Source organism: Lampris incognitus, chromosome 5 (assembly GCF_029633865.1).
Source record: "Lampris incognitus isolate fLamInc1 chromosome 5, fLamInc1.hap2, whole genome shotgun sequence".
NCBI classification, from domain to species: Eukaryota; Metazoa; Chordata; class Actinopteri; order Lampriformes; family Lampridae; genus Lampris; species Lampris incognitus.
In genome coordinates this window covers 18,132,854-18,153,104 of record NC_079215.1, presented here as the reverse complement: position 1 = coordinate 18,153,104, position 20,251 = coordinate 18,132,854, and the positions used below count along the sequence as shown (strand labels likewise).

The 20,251-nt window shown below is 44.9% G+C and overlaps 1 pseudogene; it reads left to right on the top strand.

The window, feature by feature from the left end:
* Positions 1-3,516: 3,516 nt before the first annotated feature.
* LOC130112892 (piwi-like protein 1) lies at positions 3,517-5,989 on the top strand (annotated as a pseudogene).
* Positions 5,990-20,251: the final 14,262 nt, after the last annotated feature.

Genomic DNA, 20,251 nt, shown 5'->3' with positions numbered 1-20,251 from the left:
GAAATGGTGGAGAATCTGACCAAGAGGGAAGGTGTAGATGGTGAAAAGGAGTGAGCCGAGTACAGAACCTTAAGGAACACCTTGTGTGACTGTCGACGGAACAGAGGAGTGGTTGTGAAGTGAGATGAAGTGTGACCTGTTGGAGAGGTAGGACTGGAGCCAGCTGAGTATGGTGTCTTTAATACTGACATCTTTCAATCTGGTGAGCAGAATGTTGTGGCTCACATTATCAAAGGCTGCACTCAGGTCGAGGAGGATGAGGGTGTTAAGGGCTCCAGTATCAGCAGAGGTAAGGAGGTCATTTAGTACTTTAAGGAGTGCAGTTTCAGTTCTGTGGAGTGGCCGAAAACCAGACTGGAGGGGTTCGAGTGGGTTGTTGGAGTGTAGGTAGGTTTGGAGTTGTGTGGCAACAATGCATTCCAGGGTTTTTGAGAGGAAGGGGAGGTTGGAGATTAGCCAGTAGTGGTTGAGGCAGGATGGCTCAAGACTGGGTTTCTTGAGAATTGGGGTGACAGCGGCAGTTTTGAAGGCAGAGGAGACAATTCCATGGGATAGTGAGGAATTGAAAAGGTTGGTGAGGTAGGGGCATAGGGCAGGGAGGCATTTCTTCAGTAGGGGGGTAGGGAGGGGATCAAGGGAGCAGGTTGTGGATTTTGATGAGCTGATGAGTTCAGGGATAGTGGCAGGGGCAACTGGAACAAACCAGGAGAGGTGGCAATCAGAGGGAGGGGTAGGGAGGTCGAGAGGGATGGGGGGAAGAGGGGCCGGAGTAGGGGCTACCGAGTCAGAGGCAGTGATTTGTTGATAGTGATTTTGTCTGCAAAAAAATTGAGAAATTAGTTGCATTGTTCAGGAGTAAAGTTGGAGAGGGCATCGGCACAAGGCTTGAGGAGATTGTTCACAGTGGAGAAGAGGGTGCGGGGGGTTACGGTTGGAATCATTAATGATGGTGGAAAAATAGGCAGATTTGACGGCGGACTGAAATACAAATTATGATTTGTGTTTCAGTCCGCAAAATCCAGCAGGGACCATCTTGAAATCTTAGCTGGTTTGTAAAGTTGCAATACACGTGGACTTATCTTGACTTGGACTTAAGTTGCTCTCGGATATAACAATTTTCCAAGACCGATCGAGTACTGGACTTAAATTTAATTTTTATTTATTTATTTATGAAGTGAATATCAAGCTTCCCCCTGAGAGAATTAGTAAATAGTGAGGTTTCTTTTTGATTGTTATTAATATATGTCTTTGAAACACTGGAAAATGGAAATCTGAATCATTCTTTACTTGGTGGAAAAAAAAGAAGCCTACATATTACAGCGTAGGGAAATGTTGACTTTATATGATGGTAAACTATAACAGTTAACAATCATGGTATTTAATAGTTGCAATGTTCTGGAGCCAGTTCAAGCATACATTTAAGCTCCACTGGTGTCGAGTTGGACTAACTGCCTTAGAGTGTTGGACGTGACTTGGACTTGAGCTTCAGTTTCGAACTTGACTTGTACTTGCACCCCTGGAGACATGGTCTTGTCTACAGAGCTACTGGTGTGAGCTGGTCAAGCTGGTTGTAAACTTGCTTGACTTGCTTGGCCAAGTTGGTTGAACTAGCAATGAATTGGTTGACCAGTATATCTTGAAATATGCTTTGAAAAAGCTGCTCAACTGGTAGCTGGTTACCAGGTGGACCAGTGGCTCCAAAATACAACTGGTGAGGCCAAACTAGTGATCAGCTACTAGCTTAAACCAGATTTTACAGCAGGGGGTGAGCAGCAACAATACAAGCTCTTGAGAAGGAATTGAGCATAGCCTACACACCTGTAAGATCAACAAGGTCAACTATACGTTTTTTGCCCACCTCAGTTTCACCTTCTCATAACAAATCTTGCTTGATGCTTTTCTTTTTGTACTCTGAACCAACTGCCTCCTGCAAAGTGAATGCAGGCTGTACATTTGTCCAATGGTGGTCCCAATGGCAATCAAAACTGTCACCCACGGTAATGCTGTGACCTGTCCATCACTACCACCTCCTGTGGACATGGCAAAGCTTTGGTTCCTCTGTCACCCACTTTCAAAAAATATATTACTGCTTAAAGAGACCAAGAGAAGTTTGGTAGGCCCAAAACGGAGTTGCTTACTATATATGTTATGCAAGCATGCACGAGTAGGCAACTGAACAAATGTATAAAACGAAACAAATTAAAAATGCTGTGTGTTGATCTACCACCATTTGTGGTTTTGATTTTTGTTTCTACTGTAAATTTCTAATGTAAATTAAATGTACTATACAAGTAAATTTGCCTTGCCCAGTCTTGGGGTGGATTTTGCTATAATTAAGTAGTGCCACTTTCATGCTTTCACGACACTGGAGCAACCTCAGCTCAAGTGGCTGCAGCAGTGGGTACCTGTAATATACTGGGATAACGCCTAATTTAGGATACATTACGGGGACTGAGACAACAGTGCATGTCGTGCAGTTCTTTAATCCATATACACTCAACAGCGCATGCGTACAACACAGCAGAGAGCACACCCAGCACCCGTAGAGGGAGCTCCAACACTGCTATCTCAATGCCAATACATTACACTCTTTCCCCTTCAAATAAAAAACCTCCAATATAGACTCTTCAAAGTCAACCAATCAACTGAACAAGTAACATTCAAACCACTGTTGTTGTTGTTTCTTAGCTAGTTAGCTCAAGGAACTTTTTTTTCATTAGTACAATAACAACAACAATGAATGTCTTTTTTTTTTTTAACTAAACAAGGGAGAGGTAGACTATTCTACCCTTGTAGCCACGTCCAAGGGGTTATTCTGCCCTTGCGGTAGATTTGGTTCCTATACTACCATACCAGTCTTTCAGGTTTGGTGCGCAACCGTTGGGGGAAACGGCGCACTGCAGGGCTGTTGGTTTTAACAGGCGTAGGCTGAGTGTCTCTCGGTTGAGCTGGGCTCTGCACAGCCAGGGCAGGGTTGTCACTGGCAGGGGACCTTGAAGTGTGAGTGAGTTCAGGAATGGACCCACTGGTTCCCTGAGCCTCCAGAACTCTGCTCGACTCGGCTGACAGCTCGGTGTAGTCCGTTAACGGGTTTGGGATGTCAGCCGAGTGTTGAAAGGTCGCCATCTTGCCAGCTTCCGTAGTCACGTAGCCGTAGTTTAGCTTGCTAGCTAGCTGTCGTCAGCATACCACTTTCTGTTAGCCTTTTCTTACGCTACAAAGTTCTGGTCTGTGATCTACTTTTCGCAAAGTTGTATCTCTTTGTTGGATTTTTCTCATCCCATCCTCGTCACCAAATTGTAATATACTGGGATAACGTCTAATTTAAGATACTTTACGGAGACCGAGATAACGGCGTATGTCGCGCAGTTCTTCAATCCATAAACACTCAACAGCGCATGCCTACAACACAGCAGAGAGCACACCCAACCAACACCCGTAGAGGGAGCTCCAACACCGCTATCTCAATGCCAATACATTACAGCACGGGTGGCTAACCATACGCCACGGAGAGCCATGTGTATGCAGGTTTTCATCCCAGCCGAACTCCACATCAGGTGATTTCACAGCCGCTGTGAAATCCTTATTGTCCTCACAAAGTATAACAACAAAACCTACATGACTGATGATATCGCGTGGGACCATACTCCCAACAACACATTTACGAGGGGAGAAGAGAAGATTTCCTTCAAAAACTACTACAAGATTCAATATGGCCTGGACATCACTGACGGGAGTCAGGTGTTACGGCTGGTCAGCCGTTTCAAAAGGATGCGTCCTTCTGGGCATCCTCCTCCTGGTCCAGCCATGCTTGATCCAGAGTTCTGCTTCCTTACAGGACTGTGATGGCCGCACTCGCAGCCACACATTTGTAGTTCATTTTGTTTTCAATTTTCGGTTGTTGAGTTACCAGCGCTGCTGGTTGCCGCTGCTGGTTGCCACTGCTGGGGGGACATCTTGTCAAGGCTGAGCAAAACATGCGCTCTACAGAGCTCTTAAATAGAGGGTGGCTAATTGGGCTCTACCAACTACCCGCCATGTCATAAGGGGGAATGTTATTCTTAATTGAGATATTTTGTTTGTTTGTTTAGAATATGTTAGGTTTTGGTTCTTTTGCTTTGGTTACTATTGAAATGGGTAAACTTGTTGAAGAATTTTCCTGTTTTTTTTTACATTTTTTTTTAATTTGTCGTTTAGTTGGTAGTGTTGTTTGTGTGTAACCCCTTTTGTTTCAAAAATGGTCTGACCAGCCAGTATATATTGTAGCGAATTCGGGGGGACAACGTAACCACAGGAACTGCCGCGGCCGGGAAGCGAACCTGTATCGCCCGCACCGCAGGAGGCATCGCTAACCGCTAGACTAAAAGGTCAGACCCGCCAAGCGGCCAGCGTGTCTTCTTATCCATGCACGTTACAATATGTTCCCCATTGTGTTCAGTTTGTTAGGTCAGTTCGGTATGTTGAGTTTGTTATGTTCAGTTTCTTACTTTTGCGTGATATGAGTTAAGTTCTGTTTAGTTGATCTCTTTTATGGGCCCTGAGCTTTTTGTTATCACGGGGGAATTGTTTTGGGTAGATAAAAACGTCTTTTTTGAAAAAACGACCTGTAATTCCTTTTGCTTACCGGTTCGGTCCCTTGCAAGGACTGACAGATTTGGTTGTCTACACCAGACTGACCCCAGAGCAGAAGTAGGGACAGCTCATCGGATTTGCCAATATCTTGAAAAAGAATCCCGAAGCTCAGGCAGAGCTGAAGACCTGGGGACTGTCCTTTGACATGAGTCTCCTGAACCTGGCAGGCAGGGTCTTTCCAAGGATCAAAAATGTTTGTACAATCGATGGACAGCTGACTGGAGTAAGGAGATACGTGGGGTGCCTTTGATAAGCTCTCCTCCGCCAAACCACTGGCTGATGCTTTACACTCACCGCAATGCCAGTGAAGCTCAGTCCCTTTTTCATACCCTCCAGAAGGTCACATCTATATGGAGAATGTTATCATGGTGGAGTACGTGGATCAACAGGAGTTCTCATGAGGGCGCTGCAGCAGAATGTTAGTCCAGACATTCAGATGGTGGTAGTGATCCTACCCAGTAATAGAAAAGACAAGTATGACAGCATTAAGAAGTTTCTTTGTGTGGACTGCCCCATCCCCAGCCAGTGTGTGTTGTCTCGCACCCTCAACAAGCCCCAGACTCTCATGACTGTGGTTACCAAACTTACTCTGCAGATGGCCTGCAAGATGGGGGGCGCTGTGGACTGGAAATCCCTCTGAAGGAGCTTATGATTATAGGCATTGACTGTTACCACGATACTCTCTCTGGAAAGAGGTCCGTTGGAGCTGTGGTGGCAAGCCTCAACCAGGGCATGACTAGGTGGTTCTCAAAGTATGTGCTGCAGACCAAAGGGCAGGAAATCACGGATGAACTGAAGATGACCCTGATTGGTGCACTGAAACACTGCTACAGGTTCAACCAACGCTTTACTTCACTTATTATCGTGTACAGAGATGGAGTGGGAGATGGCATGCTTAAGTGAGATTGCTCAGATCTTGCAATTCATCCAGACGTTTGAAAAGGATTATATGCCCAAGTTAACTGTCGTGGTGGTGAAGAAGCATGGAAGTTGCAGATTCTTTGCGGATACAGATGGTAAAGCGTCCAACCCTCCCCCTGGAAAAGTCATCGATGCAGAGGTCACATGGCCAGAATGGTATAACTTCTACATCATGAGCCAGGCTGTTCGCATGGCAAGTGTCTCCCCGACCCACTACAATGTGGTGTATGACAACAGCGGACTAAAGCCTGGTCATGTGCAGAGGTTAACCTACAAACTCTCCCACATGTATTACAACTGGCAGGAGATCATCAGCATTCCTGCACCCTGTCAGTATGCCCATAAATTGGCCTTCCTTGTGGGTCAGCACATTCACAAGGAGCCCAACATGGAGCTGGATGACTATCTCTTCTACCTATGTGGGAGGGAAGACTGAGAGCAAGAAGATGGACATGGAGAACTTATGCCAGGAGAAAAGCACTCTAGCATTAATTTTGTTATATTCTGTTCAGTTTGTCCAATTTTAATCTGGTTTCCTGTGTAAAATTAAAAAAAAGAAAAGAAAGAAAAGGGTTGAGTAGCCAAGGTAAAAAAAAAAAAGAAGCCAGTCTTTTACACGTTAGTGCATGTGAGGTAGCTAGCGTTAGCAGGATAGCTAGCAAACTAACAATTACGTTAGATGGATTTAGGTCATTCGGCAGATCATGCGTATTTCTACATATTTTTATACGTTACTAATGTAACAAAATAACTCTATAGTGTAATAATAAATATTCCAATCGAACCAAACTGAACAAAATAATAGCCAAAACGTGAAGGGTGTGTAATGTTCTGTTATGTAATAAATCAAGCTGAAAAGCAAATCTTGTCTTTGTATTTAATCACGTCTTGTATGCTTTATGACTGTAACATGTTCTGACCCTACTGCCACCTACTGTCCTGGTGGGCACATATCATTACAGCCTCCTTCCTTTGAAGTTAATACAAAGAATAAGAATACAAGGTAAGTATAAAGTCTAGAGACTGTTAAGCTGTAACCAAACTTGGTCATCTAAACATTACACAACATTTTTAACACTTTCCCTTTCAGGTAAAATACCAAACAGGTGGGTCACATTAAGCTATTACCACACCTAGTTATTTAAACATTAAACAATATGTGTTAACACTTTTCTTTTCAACGAAGGTATACTGTATAACAACAAACATGTAAGTCACATTATTTCCTTTTCAGGTATCACAACTCAATACTCAATGTAACCTTCTGATAAGAGTTTTCAAATAACGCCACACTCCGATGTCTTGTAGGATATCTCTAACCAAACTCAGTCTCTTGTTGCCTTTTTAAAAAAAATCTTTTTATCCCACAAGTTCATTATAACTTTCTGTTTTCTAGGCCTGTGCATGACTGGTGTTTCAGTCGTTGGGGTAGGTGGAGGAAACTCAGACGAGTGCTCATCAGGAGGATGCTCGACAGGAGGTGTCCCTTCAGCACCTGCCTATTCCTGAAATGTCTCCTGAGTCTTTAGCAGACTTCTTCGGTTTCTCCGCAGTACCTGTTCATCTTCAGTCCTAATGGTATATGACCTTGGACTTATTTCTTTCAGGACCATTGACTTTCTGTTCCATGCAGAGGGCTCTTCGATTCTGACCACATCATTTTCTGTAAGAGGTTTCAGATTCCTGGCAGCCTTGCCGTGGTTCTTTTTCTGTTCCCACTTGAGCTGCATGTGTTTCTGTGTCAGTTCCCTTTTTTCCTTTCTCACAGGCATGCATGGCGGTGTGTTGCACAGTTTACGGTTCATGAGGAGCTCCACAGGTGATGCTCCACATGCCAGAGGTGAGGATCGATAGGTCAACAATGCCAGGTAAGGGTCTGAGTTGGTTTCAATGGCCTTTTTCAGGAGTCTTTTGAAAATTTCCACTCCTTTCTCTGCCTTCCCATTTGCCTGTGGATGGAGAGGGCTTGATGTGGTGTGTTGGAACCCATACTGTTCTGCAAACATCTGAAACTCCCAGCAGCTATACTGGGGGGCATTGTCACTCTGCAATGAGGAATTCTGTGTTTGGCAAAGATGCTTTTCAGGTGAGGAATAACACTGCTTGCAGATGTGCTGTTTAGCTGTGCAATTTCAGGATAGTTCAGGCTCACTGGCTCTATAATTTTCTCCTGTAAAAGCCTCTCTATCTCCTGCCCTACTTTATTTTTCATAGCAAAAGGCACTGACCTTGGTTTATAGAAGCAGGGTGTGGCATCACTCGCTACATGTATTTTTGCTGTGAAGCCTTTCAAAAGCCCTAGCTCATCCTTACAACACTGTTTCGTGTCTCGACAGCACCTCCCGTAGAACATCTTCTGTGTCCTCTATCTTATGTACAGGTTGCCAGTCTACTTTGAGCGCTTTAATCCATCCTCATCCCAGTAGACTTGTCCCTGAACGTTTGACAACCACTACTGCTAACATCTTAGCAATGCCTTTGTGTTCCACTTTGACCTTTAACACTCCTAATACCAGTTCAGGCTCAGCTGGCATGTCTTGAATCAGCATTGGCTTTTTGGTTTGCTTGTAATGGGGACTTTGACATGTGTCACATTTACTAATCAGTGTCTCAATGTCTCTATTGATACCTGACCAATAAACAGCTTCCCTAGCCCTTCTTTTTCACTTTTCAATGCCAAGGTGACCCTCGTGGATCCGGCTGAGCATCTCTTGGCGCATAGACTCTGTAATGATAAACCTGTTTTGACTCAGCAGTAGGGCGTTGACCATGCTCAGCTCTGCCCTGATAGCATAGAATTGTGAGAGTTTACCTTTTGTCCACTCATGTTGGAGGTTGGCCATCACTGTCTGCAAAGTCACGTCGTTTTCTGTTTCTAGTGCAATCTTGTACATCATGTCTGACACTGGGAGGGAGGAAACAATCAAGTTAACATTCATTTCCATATCCACCAAAGACGGTGCTGACCTGTGTCTTTGTGACTGGTGCCCGGGATGGTGCATCAGCCAGAATTATGTATTTACCTGGCGTGTAGACTAGATCCATATCATATCTTTGCAGCCTCATCATCATCTGCTGGATCCGGGGAGACATGTCGTTCAGGTTTTTTCTGAAGATTGAAATGAGCGGTTGGTGATCTGTTTCTGCTGTAAAGGTGGGCATTCCATAGAGATAGCCATGAAACTTCTCACATCCAAACACTAACCCTAGGGTCTCCTTTTCAATTTGGGCATATTGTGTTTCAGTCTCGGTCATTGCTCACGCATATGCCACCAGTCTCCAAATGTCGTCGTCGTCAGCCTGGAGAAGCACGGTGCCCAATCCGTCTTTGGATGCATCCGTGGAGATTTTTGTTCTGCATGAGGGATCGAAAAAGGTAAGCACCGGCTCTGTGGTAAGTGTCTCTATAAGCTTTTTCTGTTCTCTGTCATGCCTGGCAGTCCACTTGAACACTTTGACTTTGTGCAGCAGATCTCTGATACAGAGCGTTTTTTCAGAGAGATTCGAGATGAACTTGCCTAGGAAGTTTACCACACCCATGGCTCACAGTACACCCTTCTTGTCTGTAGGTGGAGGGCATGTTCAGAATGGCCTGTACTTTGGAGCGGTCTGGTTCCACTCCTTCTCCAGACAGCTTGACACCTAAGAAAGTGATCTCTGTTGCCCCGAACTGACATTTATTTTTGTTCAATTTCAGACCACTCAACTGGATTCTCTGTAGGAGGTTCAACAGTCTCTCGTTGTATTGTTGTAGTGTAGAGCCCCACACAACTAAGTCATCAATGTAAACCCGGGTACATTCTAGACCCTCAATGACCGTTTCCATTGCTCTATCATAGATTTCGGGAGCTGATTTGATTCCAAATGGAAGTCTAAGAACAGTACCTGTCAAACGGTGTATTGAACGCGCAGCACTTGCTGCTCTCATCATCCAATTTCAGTTGCCAGAAACCATGAGATGCATCTAGTTTACTGAGGAATTTGGCCCCTGACATTTCACTAGCGATTTCTTCCCGTTTATCTGGTAGTGCTCTCTTTCAATGTTCTCATTAAGGTCTTTGGGTCTAGGCACACCCTTAACTCACCATTGGGTTTCTTTACATGTTATGGAGTTCACCCTGTCTGTCGGTTGTTCAATACGTTGTATGACTCCCAGTTTCACCATCCCAGTTCCACCAGTTGTTTCTTTAAACCGGCTCTAAGTGGTGCTGACACTCTCCGTGGGGTGTGCACGGCTGGCTTGGCATCACTTTTCAGCTCTATTCTGTAGGTGAATGGCGTAATATTCTCTAGAATATAATAGCCCGTTTGGCTATAAGGTTGATGTGATACAAGCACTCCTATTGGCTGTTAAGTTAGCTGCAAGCTGATTGGTCCATCTGACGCATGACGACGCAGGGGAACCACATAATCGTCAGTCTATGTTTAGCACTCAGACGAGTCACTACTGCGGAGCTAGCTACTGTATGATTGCAACCGTCACCGTTGAAATAAAGACACTGAACTATAAAGTCGTCGCCGGATTCCTCCATATAGACAGAAAGTCAGACATGGTGTCAGAGTAAAAGCGTGAAAAGGAGAAGAAAGAAGAAACAGAAAAGTCAGAATGGACGTCGCTGGATTTCCTGCACCCCGCATGGACTGGGAAGCTAGCAGTCTGCCCGAAGCATGGCGCAAGTTTAAACTGCACGTCGAGTTGATGTTTTCTGGACCTTTAAAGAGGAAATCGGAGGAAGAAAAATGCAGCTACCTACTGATTTGGGTAGGAGAAAATGGACGGGACATTTACAACACATGGACGCTCTCAGAAGCGGAAGGAAAGTTGTTGGAAACATACTACGGTCGTTTTGAACGGTATGTAAAACCCAAAGCAAATGTGATCTTCGCGCGCTATAAGTTCCATGGAAGGGCACAGGCAGCTAGCGAACCTTTCCAACAGTTTGTGACTGATTTGAGACTGCTTGTGAAGGACTGTAATTATAGAGAGAGTGAAGAGGAGATCAGAGGCCGTATCGTTTTCGGAGTTCATTCACCAAAGGTGAGAGAGAAACTACTGAACATCGGTTCCGAGCTAACATTGGAAAAAGCAATAGACGTTGCTAGGTCTCATGAACTATCACAAGCACAGCTCAAAACCATTGCTAGCACCAGCACGGGAACGCGCGAACAGGCTGTGCATGCAATCGGTCGGAATGCAACAAAGAAGAAGCACTGGAAAAGGCGCGAGGACGACACAAAAGGGCGCGCAGCGTCAGACAATGCGTAATGGAGAGAGGGAGACAGCAACAGCAGTAAAGGATGCAAATACTGTGGGAACAAGACTCACAGTGGAAACGAAACCTGCCCAGCAAAAGGCAAGCAATGCAAAAGCTGCACGAAGGACAACACATCAGACTCCAGGAGCACGGCTGTTGGAAACCAGCAGTTGTCATCCTGCCAGCGGATACCAACAGATCCTACCACGTCCGCACAGCTGAAGGACAGGAGTACAGACGAAACAGACGTCACCTCCTGAACACAAAAGAAACACACACTGACACTCATACCAACACAGGCACTGACGAGAACTACGGTCAACTCACAATTCACAACACACCACACGTCTCACATGCAGCGGCTGAGACAGCCTCAGAGACTGTCCCCTACCAGACAAGGTATGGACGAGCAGTGAAGTCCAGAGAGGTTCTGGACATGTAATGTACAAGGTTGTAGGCAGATCGCTGCCCTTATCTAAAAAAAAGAAAAGATTATTGTTAAATGTTCTTGGGATTTGTATTACCTCTTAAGTGTTTGATTACTTACCGTAGTTTAATATGCAAACAGTAATATTGAATGAATGATATTACCTGTTTTATTAAGAGCATTGACTCTATCAGTGATTACTATAAAATGTGTTTTCTTTCGTCCTGATTGTTCATATGTTTGATATAGGACATGCGCTACTAATGTTGGGAGTCTAATGTTGATTTCAGTTTCTTAAGAAGGGGGATGTAATATTCTCTAGAATATAATAGCCCGTTTGGCTATAAGGTTGATGTGATACAAGCACTCCTATTGGCTGTTAAGTTAGCTGCAAGCTGATTGGTCCATCTGACGCATGAGGGCGCAGGGGAACCACATAATCGTCAGTCTATGTTTAGCACTCAGACGAGTCACTACTGCGGAGCAAGCTACTGTATGATTGTAACCGTCACCGTTGAAATAAAGACACTGAACTATAAAGTCGTCGCCGGATTCCTCCATATAGACAGAAAGTCAGACAAATGGCAACGTCCCTTGGCCTGTGAGGATATCAGGAAACTTTTTCACAATATCAGCTACTGTGTCGCTGTGAGTCTTAAGAACCACTGTTGATTTGGTAGACCCTCTTGACCAGCTCAAGGTCCCCACATGCTTTGTCTCCTAGCAGTGACTCATGATCACTGGGAACAACCATGAACATCAAGTTTTGTTGCTTCCCTTTCACGTTCACTTTCAGCCTGCACACCCCTTTGGTTTCTATTGGCTGTCCGTTATATGCCTTCAGTCCCACTGAAGGCATATAACTGTATTTGTGGCTTCTCTTTAAGTGCTTTAATGTCTTTTACACTAATCAGGTTGGCTTTTGCCCGTGTCTAATTTTAAGAACACCACTGTCCCATTAATTAACAGAGGTGCCGTCCATTTGTCTGTTCCCACTGCACTGACTTGATGTCCAGTGTCTACACTCTGTTGGCTGCACACTTTTTTCAGAGTCATAGGGAACCATGTTCACTAAAAATGAATCACTCTATGAATCATTGGCCTCATCAGTTTCATCCACTACATGTACCTTGCGTTCTTTCCTTTCTCTTGAAAAACACATTTTTGCATAGTGGTTTTGTCCCTTACACCTGGAGAACGTTTTACCAAATGCTGGGCATCGCCTGGGTTTGTGATTATCTCCACAACGTTTGCAGCTAAATGTGTCACTTTGCTTGCTTCGGGCGCCTCGGTATTTTCCGCGCCCATTTTCCTTGAATGAAACGGCATCTTCAGCCGCACTCGGCAGAGCTAAGGCTAGTCCCTCAGCGGCACCTTCAAACGTTTCCACATGCTGTTTAGCTAACTCGCTCTCCTGGCATATTTTCACAGCATTGTCCAAACTGAGTTCCGCTTCTCTTAACAACATTTCTCTGACTTTCTTGTCACATGTGCCGAACACAATTTGATCACGAATCACTGACTCTTACGGGTACTAAGGTCTGTGAGAACACTATCAAAAGTCTCTCCTTCGCGTTGCATCCGCGATCTAAACACATACCTCTCGTAAGTCTCATTCTATTTTGACAGGCAGTTTTCGTGGAATTTCTTGATGACTTCGTCCAGCTTGGTTTTTTTCCCCCCTCGTTTGCAAACGTGAATATGTTGTACGCCTCCAGCGCATCAGCTCCAGCGATGGTGAGTAGCATAGCGGTCCTTCGCTCATTTGACACACCTGTCACTTCTATAGCCGCGACATACAGCTTGAACTGCTTAAAATTTCTCTAGTTCGCGTCTACATTTCCAGTTAACTTTTAAGTCCCTGGTGGTTTTATCGCATCCATTTTCTGCCTGGTTCACTCATGGTACTATGTAATGTTCTGTTATGCCATAAACCAAGCTGAAAAGTAAATCTTGTCTCCGTGTATTTAATCACGTCCTGTCTGCTCCATGGCTGTTACAGAACGCAGAACGTGAACCTTAACCCTCTACAATAAACAAGATATGCCAATACTGCCACTTACTGGCCTGGTGGGCACATATTACGGGGGGGGGTATTTTGGTTTGGTCTGAGATGCTGGTGCTGAATATCGTATATAGCACCTTTGAATAACACCCCTGTTTCACCAGCTTTATTATAGTCCCAAGCACCATTTGAACAAGCCATTCAGATCTGTCCCTCAGACTGAGGTCAGACCAGGACAATCAACCCAGATATTGAATAAAGCCACTGTAGATAACCTTGTAGCGTAATGTTTGTACTGACCTGCATTCCGTACTTACAGAGTAGTCATGTGATCACACAGCTACATGCCTGCACACTGTACGTGAGTTCCCCTGCAATGATTATTAAATGTTAAGCCTAGACGCTAACACTGCCTCCATGCGAGTCATTCTACATGGTGTCAGAAGTGAAACCTGATACTTTCCCAACTCGAAATGTACATAGTTAGATCCGACACCTTGTTCGGCAAAGAGAGTTTAGTTAGCAGCGCTGGCTAACTAATGTAACGGGTTATTTTCTTGCCCGGTGCGGGATTCGATACGGGGTGTACTGCACCACAATAACCGCTCGACTAAAGGGTCACAACCGTTAGCTAGGAGCTAACGGGTCTTAGTAGTAGTTTACACTAACGTAGCCGTTCCCTCTGCACAGAACTCCACAAAGACGAAAGAAGAAAAGCTAGCTAGGAGGACGACAATGGCAGACGGATTTCGGCGACCGGACCCTCTTACCTCCGATGGCAATGTAGCCGAGAATTGGCGTATATTCGAGCAGGAATATGACAAATTCATCGCCGCAGTGCACAGTGACAAACCAGCCAAAACGCAAGCACACATACTGCTAAATTTAGCAGGAGCAGAGGCGATCGATCGAACGTGAACGCTCGCTCACGCATTTACCAGCGGTGCTCGCAGAAGACGGGGTCGTCATGAGGCGGACAGAGACACGAGAAGACCCGGAATGTTTGAAAAGAAAATTCAGGGAGATTTGCAACCCTCAGACAAACATCACCATGGAGAGGCATTCCTTCAACACCAGAAACCTGGGGAAACAGTGGTAGCATAAGTGAGTACACTCAGGATCAAATCTAAAAGCTGTAATTTCGGAGTCCTCCAGGAGGAGCTGATCAGAGACCGTTTAGTGTGTGGCATTACCAGTGACAGAGTGTCAGAAAAGCACTACTCAAGGAAAGTGAGCTAACTCTAGCTAAGGCTATTCGTATGTGTCAAATAAGTGAACCAGCTGAGCAACACAGCAAAACTCTGACCACGCCAATGCATGCCCCAGTCAGCGTGGATGCTGTCCAATATCCAAAAGCCTTTAGAAAAAAAGCAGAAGGGAGTCAGATCAATGCCATAGAGTGAACAAACTTCAACAACAGGGATCACCAACTGCAGAAATTGCAGTGGAAATCACCGCCACCATACGGGCAGCAGTACCACAACTGCAACAAATCTAACCATTTCAAAAGGTACTGCAGGTCCGTCAGACAAGCCCGTGCATACAAACCTGTCAATCATCTGGTCACAGCAGAGGTCTTAAACAGCAGTGATGGCTCATTTCATGTAGATGGGCTATCACTAGACACTCAACAGTCAACCTGGTGAACATAAAGAACAAAAAGGAGCTCTATTGCTCTGTCACAGTGAATGGCAAACCACTGGAACTAAAAGTAGACACTGGGGCCAAGTGTAATGTCATCTCCTCAGACACTTACAACTTCGTGAAACAGGCAGAGAAAATCGACAAGACACAGACAGCCAAACTAGTCGCATACGGTGGAACTGTGATCCACATAGAAGGCACTGCGCTGCTAAACTGTCAAATGAGGACACAGACACACTGCAGTTCCATGTGGTGAAAAACAATGTCCAACCACTACTTGGCCTACCAGACTGCCTAAACATGGACTTAATCACTCTAAACAATGACGTACATCAAGTTGACGTCAGCGAGGATTCAACATTCTCACACAAAATATTCTCTGAATATGCTGACCTGTTCAATGAGATTGGCTCACTACCAGTAACATACTCAATGAAAGTCGATCCAAATGTCACACCTGTCGTGAGGCCACCAAGGCGCATCCCCGTAGCAATGAAGGACAAAGTCAAAAAAGAGCTGGATCGGATGGTGACATTGGGAGTTCCTGTTCAGCGGGGAGGAGGAACTGGGAGGAATAGCGTGATCCTCCCATGTGCTATGTCCCCCTGGTGAAACTTATCACTGTCAGGTGAAAAGAAGCAGCTGGCGACTCCATGTGTATCAGAGGACACGTGGTAGTCTGCAGCCCTCCCCGGATCGGAAGAGGGGGTGGAGTGGCGACCGGCATGGCTCAAAAGAGTGGGGTAATTGGCCAAGTACAATTGGGGAGAAAAAGGAGGAAGGGAAAAAAAAGTAAACGGGGGAAAAAAATGTAGCATACGAAGTAGACACTGAATGTGGGTACACTATAATGTCAAAGAGGGCATTTCACAGGTTATTCAGTGACACCAACAAACCCAGTCTAGTCAAGTACAGGATAAAACTAAGAACATACAATGGCCATAGAGTGCTGGTATTAGGAGTGTTAAAGGTCAAAGTGGAACACAAAGGCATTGCTAAGATGTTAGCAGTAGTGGTTGTCAAAGGTTCAGGGACAAGTCTACTGGGACGAGGATGGATTAAAGTGCTCAAAGTAGACTGGCAACCTGTACATAAGATAGAGGACACAGAAGATGTTCTACAGGAGGTGCGGTCGAGACACGAAACAGTGTTTAAGGATGAGCTAGGGCTTTTGAAAGGCTTCACAGCAAAAATACATGTAGCGAGTGATGCCACACCCTGCTTCTATAAACCAAGGTCAGTGCCTTTTGCTATGAAAAAGAAAATAGGGCAGGAGATAGAGAGGCTTTTACAGGAGAAAATTCTAGAGCCAGTGAAATTCTCAGAATGGGCTGCACCCATTGTACCTGTCCTAAAACCAGACTCCAGAGCAAGAATTTGCGGGGACTATAAGCTCACAGTAAACAAAGTGTCCCCCATTGAACAGTACCCCATTCCAAAAATGGACGACATGATAGCATGTTTTACTGGAAGAGTGAAATACACTAAGTTAGATATGAGCCATGCATATCAACAGATTGTACTAGATGAAGAATCAAGAAAGTATGTCATAATGAACACACATAAGGGACTGTTCACATACACAAGGTTACCTTTTGGTGCGAGTTCCAGTCCAGCCATCTTTCAGCACACTATGGAGGGTGTGCTGCAAGGACTGGAAAATGTTGCAGTGCACCTTGATGATATCATTCTGACAGGAAAGGATGACAAAGATCACCTGCAAACACTGGATCAAGTACTGCAGCAACTGGAGGATGCAGGACTATGCTTAAAAAGGAGCAAGTGTGAGTTTATGGAGAACGAAGTTACATTCTTAGGACATCGAGTGGGCAAGACAGGGCTGAATCCTCTGCCAGCAAGGGTGAAAGCAGTGCAGGAGGCTCCAATAGCCACATCGGTGACTGAGCTTAAAGCTTACTTTCGGCTGTGGAACTTTTACAATAAGTTCCTGCCAAACTTGTCGACATTACTGGCACCTCTGCATAAATTGCAGAGGAAGGATGAACTATGGTCTTGGGGGTCAGAGCAAGAAAGGGCTTTCAGAGAGTCAAAAGAACTTTTGCAATCCAGCAGTGTGTTGGTGAAATATAAAGGAAAAAAACGAAAAGAACTGATACTTTGCTGTGATGCTTCCCTGTACAGGGTGGGAGCAGTACTGGCTCACCGCATGTCAGATGGTGAGGAGAAACCTATATGGTTTGCATCGTGCACACTTTTGGCCACAGAAAAGACTTACTCCCAGTTAGATAACGAGGGACTGGCTGTTATTTTTGGAGTACAGTATTTTCACAAGTATCTGTATGGAAGGAAATTTGTGATTTGCACAGATCATAAGCCATTGATAAGTTTATCCCATGAGATGAAAGTGGTGCCACAGATGGCATCCCAAAGGATAATGAGATGGACTGTACTGTTAAGGGCATATGAGTATGTTGTGTTCAGAGCAGGTAAAAACAATGGTAACGCTGACGCTCTTAGCTGTCTCCCACTGCCAGAGAAACCCAGTGGCCCATCACCAGAGGAACACGTGTTAATGTTGGACCAGGAGCAGCAATCACTGATGACATCAGAACAACTTCAAAAATGGACAACTAAGGATCCCGTGCTCTCAAGGGTGCGTGAGTATGTCTGAAGGGGATGGCGAAATAACCAGGACAGAGACTTGATGCCTTACAGAGAAAGACAACATGAGTTGAGTGTACAGGACAGCTGTGTGCTGTGGGGAGCCCGCATTATGATAGCAGAGAGGGGGCGAGCTCCTATGAAGGAACTGCTACATCAGCCCCAGCCGGGAATGAGCCGCATGAAAGGTCTGGCATGAAGTTATATGTGGTGGCCCCACTCAGACACTGACATAGAGAACAAGGTAAAGCCATGCGCCATATGCCAAGAACACAGAGAGGCACCTGCATATGCACCACTCCATCCCTGGGAGTGGCCTGAGAAGCTGTGGAGAAGACTCCACATAGATTATGTAGGTCCTTTCATGGGGAAAATGTTCTTAGTGATTGTGGATGCACATTCAACGTGGTTAGATGTATACCCGGTGACCTCAGCTACACCAGCAAACAAAATAATAGTAATCAATAATAGTTCCTTTATCAGCCTGATCAATAACTGCCTCTCGTGAGTCAGGTTGGGGGTGCTAGATTCCCAGATGACTGACCCTGATTTGGTGATCCGAGGCATTATGTCATATGACACACGATGATGCCCTAAAACTCATATGAATATTAATCACACGAATGTTAATCAGTGAAAACGCCGAAATTGCAGTTTTGCACACACGATGGGGGATGAATACCTCAGAATAGTGCAGGAATTACCAAGAAGGTATCGTATCACTTCACAATTACGTTAATAATTATAAGAAAGAAAAATATTTATGGATGCAAATGTTTTTTGGGGGGAGTTACTGTCCATAGCGTCCAAGTCATTCTGCATTTCCCCGTGCTCAACAGCGCCACTAGCGGCGGAATGAGAGTTTACCTATCTCGGTTAAAGTCATGTAAAGTCGAGTGCAGTCCGCAGTCTGCTGGTAGATCAAATGGGTTTCAGTCAGTCGGGGTTGCTATACCGATTTAAGACGTCTAATCCCGAAAAGGCGAGCGCTTTAACGACAATCATGGCTTCAACAGAGCCCCGTAAAGATTAGAGAGTGCTTTAAAACCTGTAACACAGAGACCGAGGATCGTAATTCAACCGTGTCACACGGTTACACGTTATATCAATGCACCTCTTAATCGATCAAAGGCGAGCAACAAAGACGACATTTCAAAATGTCTAGATAAGCATATCCGGCTCACTGTGCAATAAAGATTATATAATGTCGGGAAGCTAAAATAGAGTTGTAGCCATGTGAAGGCAGGTGGCTGTCGGAGCTGTCCGGGGTGCTGCTAATCCACAACGACTCACCGCCAAAACTGCATCAAGGAGCTACATCACTGAATTAATGATGACATGACGGGGGGGGGGGGTCACCAAATCCACAACCACCATGACGGACATTGGACAACACTACAAATCACAGTTTTATTGGCTTGAAACCTCAAAAAAAAAAGAAAAAAGAAAAAAAAGTCACGGACACGTTAGAAACTGACGTCAGGCAACGACAGATAGATATAGGCCTCCTTAATAAAGACCTGCTTGGGAGGTCAATGTCAAGTTCTCTCTGTCTGTCTTTCATGCGCAAATGGTTTAGTTTGCATATGCCGACGAGGTCCACATAAGCACAAGAAGGCTCTTCCTTACCTCCGAGGCAACCGACCGCACCACCAAATACATCGCCGTCAACAGCGTCAACATGGTCCGCCGTTTGTTTCTTTTGCCGCGCACTCAAATGTCCACCGGCGTAGGTAGAGCGATTACTGTCCGACCTGGCTGGACTTCGTTAAATTGTCACGCGCGAATAGCGGGTGGGGAGAGAGCAAGAGAGAGAGAGCGAGAGAGAAAGAGCGAGCGAGAGAGAGCGAGAGAGAAAGAGCGAGCGAGAGAGAGAGAGTGAGTATAACGTCAACGTGGACATATGCTGTACTGTACAGTCGGCCGTCACCTATCACTATCTCCAGTCTGGTCTGCTAATAAGATTTGCAGGACGGAAATAGATGTGACCGTGCCTTAATCTTTTGCTCAAACATAACCACAGGTGCAAATTAATTCGTATCATGAAGGCAGCGTGTCATGTGACGTCACTGCGGTACAGGGTTTATTATAGCTGCCATATAATAACGGTAGAGCCTACATTTCTAAGGGTCACATAAGGACAGGAGAGACTGACTTGTTATATCGGTCGCCTCTGATCTCCTCAATCACTTCACTCGACAGGTAAATGTGGAGACGTTAGCGTTTGTGGCTTTTTTTTGAGGGGGAGGGTATATTTTCACAATTACACAGCGCAAGAAGGCATTGGACAGGATATCAGGGCTAAATCGACATAACAGTATGTGCAATAGTGACATTGCGAAGGATGCAACTGGAACCTGTCACACAAAAAAAACAACACAAAAATATCACAATAATGATTTTTTGTAATATTATTTAACCCCAGTGCATATTACTCTAGAGTAGACTATACATATCATTGCATATAGATGAAGAATATATATCACTAAATATAGACAGTAGACTACATATATCACCACATATAGACAGTACACTACATATATCATTATATATATCCCCATATATAGAAAGTAGACTACATACGTAGTATATCACTACATGTAGAGAGTAGATGGTGCATATCACTACATTTAGTAATGGACTCATCATCATCGGCGGTACTCGGAAGCGAGTATGACTGTCCTCTCCGTTGGGTTGTCTACTTGTGGATCTTCAGATAGCTTAGAGGCCAATCCGCATTCCACA